At 35.5% G+C, this 10,136-nt stretch overlaps 2 long non-coding RNA genes across 2 annotated transcripts; both read left to right on the plus strand.

Annotated features, from left to right (window-relative positions):
• The first annotated feature begins 272 nt into the window (after positions 1-272).
• Positions 273-3,895, plus strand: LOC145803097 (uncharacterized). The gene is made up of 3 exons (XR_014345203.1): positions 273-808; positions 1,833-1,871; positions 3,655-3,895. It is a non-coding gene; the product is annotated as an uncharacterized LOC145803097 (long non-coding RNA).
• Positions 3,896-6,524: 2,629 nt separating this feature from the next.
• LOC145803098 (uncharacterized) lies at positions 6,525-9,720 on the plus strand. Its single transcript, XR_014345204.1, has 3 exons — positions 6,525-6,662; positions 7,687-7,725; positions 9,509-9,720. It is a non-coding gene; the product is annotated as an uncharacterized LOC145803098 (long non-coding RNA).
• Positions 9,721-10,136: the final 416 nt, after the last annotated feature.

Below are 10,136 nucleotides of genomic sequence, written 5' to 3' on the forward strand. Positions count from 1 at the left end.
GCCAAGAACAGTGTAGGTCTTAGGCGAAATTTTTGTATGCTAATAGGGTACTGTGTGGCACTACCTTCCACTGATCACAAATGTATGTCTCCTATTGTTCCCCAAACACGCAACATAAATGTAGTGGGTCCTACTGTCAAAGTCAATCACAATAGTAGAGGGTACCTGTAATAACCCAACCCTCATATCTGTTTCTAGTATATTTTCGATCTGTTATTCTGTGCATTTACTTGCTTTCTGTGAAAAGTGATTTATATCCGTGGTATTTTTATTAGTGTATTTGGAACCTCCCTATTTTATTTTGGGCTATTGATTGTGGTGGTAATATGATGGTAAAGTAAGATTGGATCAAAAACTTTAATTTGAATAATTCGTTTACGACCAACCGTCACTCTTTTGCCCTTTTCTTGTTCCACACTTGGCATTTGGATGTGAGGTTAGAACCATTGGAAAGCTTATTTTCGGGGCTTCAATTTGGGCACAAGAATGACCTAAAACGGAGTCCGGATGAGAGAGTTACGCCTGTTTGAAGTTTTCATATCTGTGCTGGAAGCAGAACCGCACGTGCGGGAAATGCGGCGCACGTGCGGCGATGTGCGGGGCAGCAGCTCAAAAACGTGATTTTTGAGTCATTTCTTAGATTTTCTTTTCCTCTCTTCTTCTTCCCTCTTCCATGTCCGAAACCCTAGCTCCCAAAACCTTGATTTCCTCCACTTTTCTCAACAAATTAACCATGAATCTTGCATCAAGGATGGAGAATAAGAGGAGATCACCACTTTCTACCGAATGGAATTCCGAAATTTTTGAGGTATGTTGGGGTATGTTGGGGTTCTATTATGGGGTTTAGAGTATGGTTTATGGGTTATGGACCTAGGGTGCCTAATAAATGAGAAGATTTGCAATCAAAAGTAATGGGTTAAGAAGATTTAAAATTGTATTTGAAATTTGTAGATTTCTTAGAAACCCTAGGTTGGTTTTTGATGATAATCCATGATTTGGCCCAAATTGATAGTTGAATCATGAAAGTGGTAAGTTGAATTAGATGTGTTCAAGTTTAATTGGAATTTGGTTATGTTTGAAAATTATGTTTAAATTTTGCGATTGAACTTTGTTAAATGCATTGTAAATTATGTTTTAATAAAAGGGAAATTGGGGAGAAAGAAGAAGAAGCTTCCAAGGAAGAAGATTGGGAAATTAAAGGGGTTATAAAGATTTTAATGGAGGGTATGTGTGATTCATTCTTAATGGTTCCTCTCTTTGATAACTAAGTAGAAAGTTCTTTATGTTATACAAGTTAGGGTTTATGTTATGGAACAAATATGTGGTGAATGATTAATTAGAATCACGTTTTTGAAGTTTGATTGTGTAGCTAAATGATCATGTGTGTATATATAGCTATGTGTGAGAAGATAGGAATGTTATGAAGTTAAGTTGTGTTTGTGAGTTAAGATCAAAAGTCCAAATTGTATGAAGATTGATCTATGTTATAGCTCCTATTTACATGATTTGAACCATGTTTCATCAATTAAAAGAACCTATTTTGAGCCTTGAAAAATGTATCAAAAATTGGGTTTTTCTGCATTTTCGGACTGCTTTCTGCCAGAATCGCCGCACGTGCGGGGCTTCTTGCCGCACGTGCGGGAAGCACTGCCGCACGTGCGGCCCATGCTGCAAAAATTTGTTTGCTCGGTTTTACGTGCTTAACCCTCTGGTATTTTTAGAATTTGTGTTTGATGTCCCTAAGATGCCTGTAAATTCATTCGAAGTAAACTAAAGCAGGAAAGGAATTAAGAAAGCAAAAGAACTAATGACTAAGTTATGTGTATGTACAGGGCACACTCCAGGAGGGGCAAGCACTCCGTTGTAGCACTGTGAGTAGTAGTACAAGAATGTACATTTTATATACTATTGACAATTATTGTCACTAATCCTCTGTTCTTTGTAAGTATTATTCAAACAATTATGACAATTAGAAAGCAATGTGAACTTATATGAACGCTGAAAGATTTGCGTACGTCGGTATGATTTTGGAATCCTTATATTCCGTTAATGACGAATATTAGCCCTTTGTTATTTATCAGTATAGTATGTTATTTCTTAAAGAATAAGTGGAACTTATGTTCAGCCTTGAAGAATGATGTTGTGTGAATTTAAGATTATGTTACGAAGGGATCCAAGAACGTTTAGAATCTATGATAGGAATGTAAAGGTTTACCATTAGCATGCAACCCACATAAGAATATGAATCATTCTATTTTGTTAAGTGCATGATAATGACATGATATAACAAGAAAAGCTCTGTTTTCTATTAACTTAATGATTATTCATATATGTAGAAGTATTCGCATCATCTTTAGCACGAGGCCCTTACCCAGGGGTAATAATACCGTGGTTCAAATAATTAAGTTATAAGTTTACGTATGTTCTAAGTTTAAGTCTGTTATAAGTTTACGTATGCTCTAGTCAAGAATGTTACAAGTTTATATATGTGTGACAAGTTCCAATATGTACAAGTTTAAGTAAGGTTACAAGTACAAGTATATACAAGTTTAAATGTGTTACAAGTTTTCAAGTTTAAGTATGTTATAAGTCCATGTATGTTATAAATTCAAGTATATTACAAGTATACGCATGTTATAAGTCCAAGTATGTTACAAGTTTAAGTACGATACAAGCGTAAGTATGTTACAAGCTACGTTACATGCTTATATATGTACAAGTTCAAGAGTACTATAAGTTCACAATGTTGAGGAATTTCTTTATGGAACTAACAAGAATGCTTTTTTTTATTGATTTGCCAGCGCTATTAAAAGGCTAAGTATAAGTAAGTATGAATTCTGATTTCTGTTAATGATTCAAGCATAATGCATATGTATGAATTTATTTCCGTTATGGTATGACATTTATGTATGGTTTGGGTCTGTAAGACCTGCTAATTATTGGTATGGAACAAAGTGCTACTTGGAACTAAGTGCTACGTTGTGAGCCACCGCTAGAGTCCATGTGAGACACCTCTTGAGTCCATACATATGTGAAAATTGTGAGGCTCATGGCCATCTGTATAAGTTGTTATGAAATGAAACAAAGTGCTACACGGAACTAAGTGCTACGATGTGAGTTACCTCTAGAGTCCGTGTGAGACACCTCTTGGGTTCATATATGCATGTCCAAGGGCTTTAATGCCAATATGTTTTAAGGGCTTAATGCCAATCTGATAAGGGCTTATGCCATTCTAATATGAAACAAAGTGCTACACGGAACTAAGTGCTACAATGTGAGCCACCTCTAGAATCCGTGTGAGACACCTCTTGAGTTCATATATCTATATGTTCAAGGGCTGTAATGCCATTCTGACAAGGGCTTCATGCCATATGTACAAGGGCTATATGCCACCATGTTTAAGGGCTCCATGCCATATGTTCAAGGGCTATATGCCATTATGTTTAAAAGCTTAATGTTAATGTGTTCAAGGGCTTAAAACCATTATGACTCACGATTGGGGCCTAAGGCCATTTAAAATGAAAACAGGAACAGATTAACTACATGATCTTCGCATTTATTTATGCATTGTTATGTATTATGTTTAAATTGTGCATTTATGTATCATACTATTCACTGAGCTTGGCTCATCCTATGTTATGTCTGTTTCTGTAGGTAACCAACCAAGTGGTCAGTTCTAAACCATGACGCTTGTCTTCTTTGGTCAACCTTTCCATGTCCAAGCCTAAGAGAAGCTGCTCTTATTTTCTTGAAGTTTTGACGAACTTTGGTTTTGCACTCTAGTTGTTGGCCTAAGGTTGAAATGTGTATAATACTTTCTTCCGAAACGTTTTTGGTGTATGCCCAATTATAGAGTTGGGCATGTGTGTATGTGCGTATATATCCGATATTCAGGTGTATGTTTTAGATGTTATTTGTTTGTTTAAAATTTGTGATCCTGGCATGATAGTAGTAGCTCAATGGAGTTTGTTTCTATTGTCAAATTTTGATATTTAATGCTTCCGTTCAGGCCCCATATATTATATATATAATAGGTTAAGTGTCCGTTTCTGAAGTGGTCATGCCCAAACTTTTAGGGGCGGGTTTGGGGGCGTGACAGGTGGTATCAGAGCACGAGTTGCTATCTCACACACGGATCCATTGAGCTTTAGGATGTCTAGAAAAGACTTAGGCATCATTCTTTAGTGCATATGAAAGGAATTGATAGCAACGATACTGGTATATGTAATGACGCTAACCGCAATGGTTGTTATTCATGTCTGTTATACATTTCTTGTATATATTGTGATTGGTTGCTCTACAGAACATGGTAAGACCTGCAGATGGGATTAAATCAAGCAAGTTGCGCAGTGGAAGCGTGGTCAGGATTCGAGCTAGTCGGTAAGACAATGTATATACAAATGATTAGATGACATGTGAGCTATCATGGGAATAATGATAATATGAATGGGTTTTTAGCATCTGCTTAAGTGACTTGATTAAATTCTAAGTACCGAATATTCCTAAGATCAAAGGAAATGCTATATGTATGCTACTCTTAGTTATGTTTTTCTTGCCATAACCCTGTCGAGATTTGTGATTTTAAGAATTTATTGTGTTTGAATATTTTCATGAGATGTGTTTTGTGTAAGGATTGAAATTGTGTTAAGTATCACCGATTCTAAGGAAAAGTCAGGCATGTAGTGACCCCCCCAAAGTTGTGAAAAGGATCAAGTAATTGTGACCTTGCTTCTTGCTAATGATTTAAATAAATAAGTTATATTGACGAGTTAGTTAATGATCTTGGAAGAGTATGTAAGTTATATTGAAATCCTCTTGCATGTTATACAAATTTGTACAATACGCACTACATGATTAAAGCACCTTATCGATATACTGTTACATTTCTAGATATTATGGAACCCTAATAGATGTGATTATGGTATATTTACTGGAATTATGACTCTATAAATGGACTTAACCAGACTTACGTATGTGGAATATTGAAATGATTAAAGGAGAGGCCAAATTAAGAAGAATGTTTCTAAGAGAAGACGTTACGCCTTCAAGTTATGACTGATTAACTGACCGTGATTTTGAATTTGATTCTGGTTTTATTTTCGGATGGCACCCTACGCTTGAAAAGATAGTTACCTTATATGTTTTTATTGCTCATATCCAAACTTAGGATATTCTAATTAAGTGTCTCTCATGGCGTACTTACAGGAAATTGTAAAAGTGTATGATGCTAAGTTATGATCTAATTGTAACTGTTGGATTTGGACTATGGTTCTCCTTGTGTTACGGTATTTCTTTCCATTATTCTGACTTTGCCCAAATTCGTATGTGTGGTTTTGAGTCCATATAACATTATGAATTTGATATGTTTACGGAAATAGAGAATACTAAGAACAAATGTGAAGCTAGTGACTATATGCTTATGCAACTTATTATGCTTGTTGGAATGATGCATACCTTGTTAAATGGACTGAACCTTGTGGATGGCTTTGGTATTTAATTTCATGATGCATTATATGATATGAATCTAATTACATAATTGATTTTTGTGACGATGATAGACAGTTTGGGTTACCAGCTTATCCCTAAGTGACTTATAATATGGGATTTATCAAGTAATGGGATTTTCACATGAACATAGCAAAGAACATATGGCGATTGAAATTAATGCATACTGTGGAATGTATGAATTCTGTGTCTAGGAAAACGAAATCTACTATACTTCTGTATTTAAGAATTGTATGTTCTGTATTTGGGCATTAACACTGTGGAACTTATTGATGGGGAGATATTGAAATGATAGACTCTACCTACTGAGGATTTTCTATCTTACATATTCTGCAATGGACTCGTGTAATCTTATCTTATTTATCGCAATAAGTGTGGGATTACCCTGTGAATTGTTCGAACCAAAGTATGAAAATATTTATGAAAGAATTGAACAATAATGTGAGACTGAGATTTCTACTTTATCATATGGCAAAACAAGTTTGGAGGACCAAACTTATTTAAGGGGGGGAGAATGTAATAACCCAACCCTCATATCTGTTTCTAGTATATTTTCGATCTGTTATTCTGTGCATTTACTTGCTTTCTGTGAAAAGTGATTTATATCCGTGGTATTTTTATTAGTGTATTTGGAACCTCCCTATTTTATTTTGGGCTATTGATTGTGGTGGTAATATGATGGTAAAGTAAGATTGGATCAAAAACTTTAATTTGAATAATTCGTTTACGACCAACCGTCACTCTTTTGCCCTTTTCTTGTTCCACACTTGGAATTTGGATGTGAGGTTAGAACCATTGGAAAGCTTATTTTCGGGGCTTCAATTTGGGCACAAGAATGACCTAAAACGGAGTCCGGATGAGAGAGTTACGCCTGTTTGAAGTTTTCATATCTGTGCTGGAAGCAGAACCGCACGTGCGGGAAATGCGGCGCCCGTGCGGCGATGTGCGGGGCAGCAGCTCAAAAACGTGATTTTTGAGTCATTTCTTAGATTTTCTTTTCCTCTCTTCTTCTTCCCTCTTCCATGTCCGAAACCCTAGCTCCCAAAACCTTGATTTCCTCCACTTTTCTCAACAAATTAACCATGAATCTTGCATCAAGGATGGAGAATAAGAGGAGATCACCACTTTCTACCGAATGGAATTCCGAAATTTTTGAGGTATGTTGGGGTATGTTGGGGTTCTATTATGGGGTTTAGAGTATGGTTTATGGGTTATGGACCTAGGGTGCCTAATAAATGAGAAGATTTGCAATCAAAAGTAATGGGTTAAGAAGATTTAAAATTGTATTTGAAATTTGTAGATTTCTTAGAAACCCTAGGTTGGTTTTTGATGATAATCCATGATTTGGCCCAAATTGATAGTTGAATCATGAAAGTGGTAAGTTGAATTAGATGTGTTCAAGTTTAATTGGAATTTGGTTATGTTTGAAAATTATGTTTAAATTTTGCGATTGAACTTTGTTAAATGCATTGTAAATTATGTTTTAAGAAAAGGGAAATTGGGGAGAAAGAAGAAGAAGCTTCCAAGGAAGAAGATTGGGAAATTAAAGGGGTTATAAAGATTTTAATGGAGGGTATGTGTGATTCATTCTTAATGGTTCCTCTCTTTGATAACTAAGTAGAAAGTTCTTTATGTTATACAAGTTAGGGTTTATGTTATGGAACAAATATGTGGTGAATGATTAATTAGAATCACGTTTTTGAAGTTTGATTGTGTAGCTAAATGATCATGTGTGTATATATAGCTATGTGTGAGAAGATAGGAATGTTATGAAGTTAAGTTGTGTTTGTGAGTTAAGATCAAAAGTCCAAATTGTATGAAGATTGATCTATGTTATAGCTCCTATTTACATGATTTGAACCATGTTTCATCAATTAAAAGAACCTATTTTGAGCCTTGAAAAATGTATCAAAAATTGGGTTTTTCTGCATTTTCGGACTGCTTTCTGCCAGAATCGCCGCACGTGCGGGGCTTCTTGCCGCACGTGCGGGAAGCACTGCCGCACGTGCGGCCCATGCTGCAAAAATTTGTTTGCTCGGTTTTACGTGCTTAACCCTCTGGTATTTTTAGAATTTGTGTTTGATGTCCCTAAGATGCCTGTAAATTCATTCGAAGTAAACTAAAGCAGGAAAGGAATTAAGAAAGCAAAAGAACTAATGACTAAGTTATGTGTATGTACAGGGCACACTCCAGGAGGGGCAAGCACTCCGTTGTAGCACTGTGAGTAGTAGTACAAGAATGTACATTTTATATACTATTGACAATTATTGTCACTAATCCTCTGTTCTTTGTAAGTATTATTCAAACAATTATGACAATTAGAAAGCAATGTGAACTTATATGAACGCTGAAAGATTTGCGTACGTCGGTATGATTTTGGAATCCTTATATTCCGTTAATGACGAATATTAGCCCTTTGTTATTTATCAGTATAGTATGTTATTTCTTAAAGAATAAGTGGAACTTATGTTCAGCCTTGAAGAATGATGTTGTGTGAATTTAAGATTATGTTACGAAGGGATCCAAGAACGTTTAGAATCTATGATAGGAATGTAAAGGTTTACCATTAGCATGCAACCCACATAAGAATATGAATCATTCTATTTTGTTAAGTGCATGATAATGACATGATATAACAAGAAAAGCTCTGTTTTCTATTAACTTAATGATTATTCATATATGTAGAAGTATTCGCATCATCTTTAGCACGAGGCCCTTACCCAGGGGTAATAATACCGTGGTTCAAATAATTAAGTTATAAGTTTACGTATGTTCTAAGTTTAAGTCTGTTATAAGTTTACGTATGCTCTAGTCAAGAATGTTACAAGTTTATATATGTGTGACAAGTTCCAATATGTACAAGTTTAAGTAAGGTTACAAGTACAAGTATATACAAGTTTAAATGTGTTACAAGTTTTCAAGTTTAAGTATGTTATAAGTCCATGTATGTTATAAATTCAAGTATATTACAAGTATACGCATGTTATAAGTCCAAGTATGTTACAAGTTTAAGTACGATACAAGCGTAAGTATGTTACAAGCTACGTTACATGCTTATATATGTACAAGTTCAAGAGTACTATAAGTTCACAATGTTGAGGAATTTCTTTATGGAACTAACAAGAATGCTTTTTTTTATTGATTTGCCAGCGCTATTAAAAGGCTAAGTATAAGTAAGTATGAATTCTGATTTCTGTTAATGATTCAAGCATAATGCATATGTATGAATTTATTTCCGTTATGGTATGACATTTATGTATGGTTTGGGTCTGTAAGACCTGCTAATTATTGGTATGGAACAAAGTGCTACTTGGAACTAAGTGCTACGTTGTGAGCCACCGCTAGAGTCCATGTGAGACACCTCTTGAGTCCATACATATGTGAAAATTGTGAGGCTCATGGCCATCTGTATAAGTTGTTATGAAATGAAACAAAGTGCTACACGGAACTAAGTGCTACGATGTGAGTTACCTCTAGAGTCCGTGTGAGACACCTCTTGGGTTCATATATGCATGTCCAAGGGCTTTAATGCCAATATGTTTTAAGGGCTTAATGCCAATCTGATAAGGGCTTATGCCATTCTAATATGAAACAAAGTGCTACACGGAACTAAGTGCTACAATGTGAGCCACCTCTAGAATCCGTGTGAGACACCTCTTGAGTTCATATATCTATATGTTCAAGGGCTGTAATGCCATTCTGACAAGGGCTTCATGCCATATGTACAAGGGCTATATGCCACCATGTTTAAGGGCTCCATGCCATATGTTCAAGGGCTATATGCCATTATGTTTAAAAGCTTAATGTTAATGTGTTCAAGGGCTTAAAACCATTATGACTCACGATTGGGGCCTAAGGCCATTTAAAATGAAAACAGGAACAGATTAACTACATGATCTTCGCATTTATTTATGCATTGTTATGTATTATGTTTAAATTGTGCATTTATGTATCATACTATTCACTGAGCTTGGCTCATCCTATGTTATGTCTGTTTCTGTAGGTAACCAACCAAGTGGTCAGTTCTAAACCATGACGCTTGTCTTCTTTGGTCAACCTTTCCATGTCCAAGCCTAAGAGAAGCTGCTCTTATTTTCTTGAAGTTTTGACGAACTTTGGTTTTGCACTCTAGTTGTTGGCCTAAGGTTGAAATGTGTATAATACTTTCTTCCGAAACGTTTTTGGTGTATGCCCAATTATAGAGTTGGGCATGTGTGTATGTGCGTATGTATCCGATATTCAGGTGTATGTTTTAGATGTTATTTGTTTGTTTAAAATTTGTGATCCTGGCATGATAGTAGTAGCTCAATGGAGTTTGTTTCTATTGTCAAATTTTGATATTTAATGCTTCCGTTCAGGCCCCATATATTATATATATAACAGGTTAAGTGTCCGTTTCTGAAGTGGTCATGCCCAAACTTTTAGGGGCGGGTTTGGGGGCGTGACAGTACCACATGGCATATGCACCCTATATGCATACAAAAATCACTCAGGTCTTAGCGTGATGTATTCTAAGTTTTTTTTTTATTATTTTTTTTTGTTTTTTTTTTCTAAAAGATGTGTGTAGAGAAAGCTTAGTTTTGGTATGCATTGATGTCTATAGTGATTATTTTGTTTAATGGTAAAATTAT

The sequence above is a fragment of the Camellia sinensis genome, chromosome 11, assembly GCF_055761805.1.
Source record: "Camellia sinensis isolate YWXY chromosome 11, ASM5576180v1, whole genome shotgun sequence".
NCBI classification, from domain to species: domain Eukaryota; kingdom Viridiplantae; phylum Streptophyta; class Magnoliopsida; order Ericales; family Theaceae; genus Camellia; species Camellia sinensis.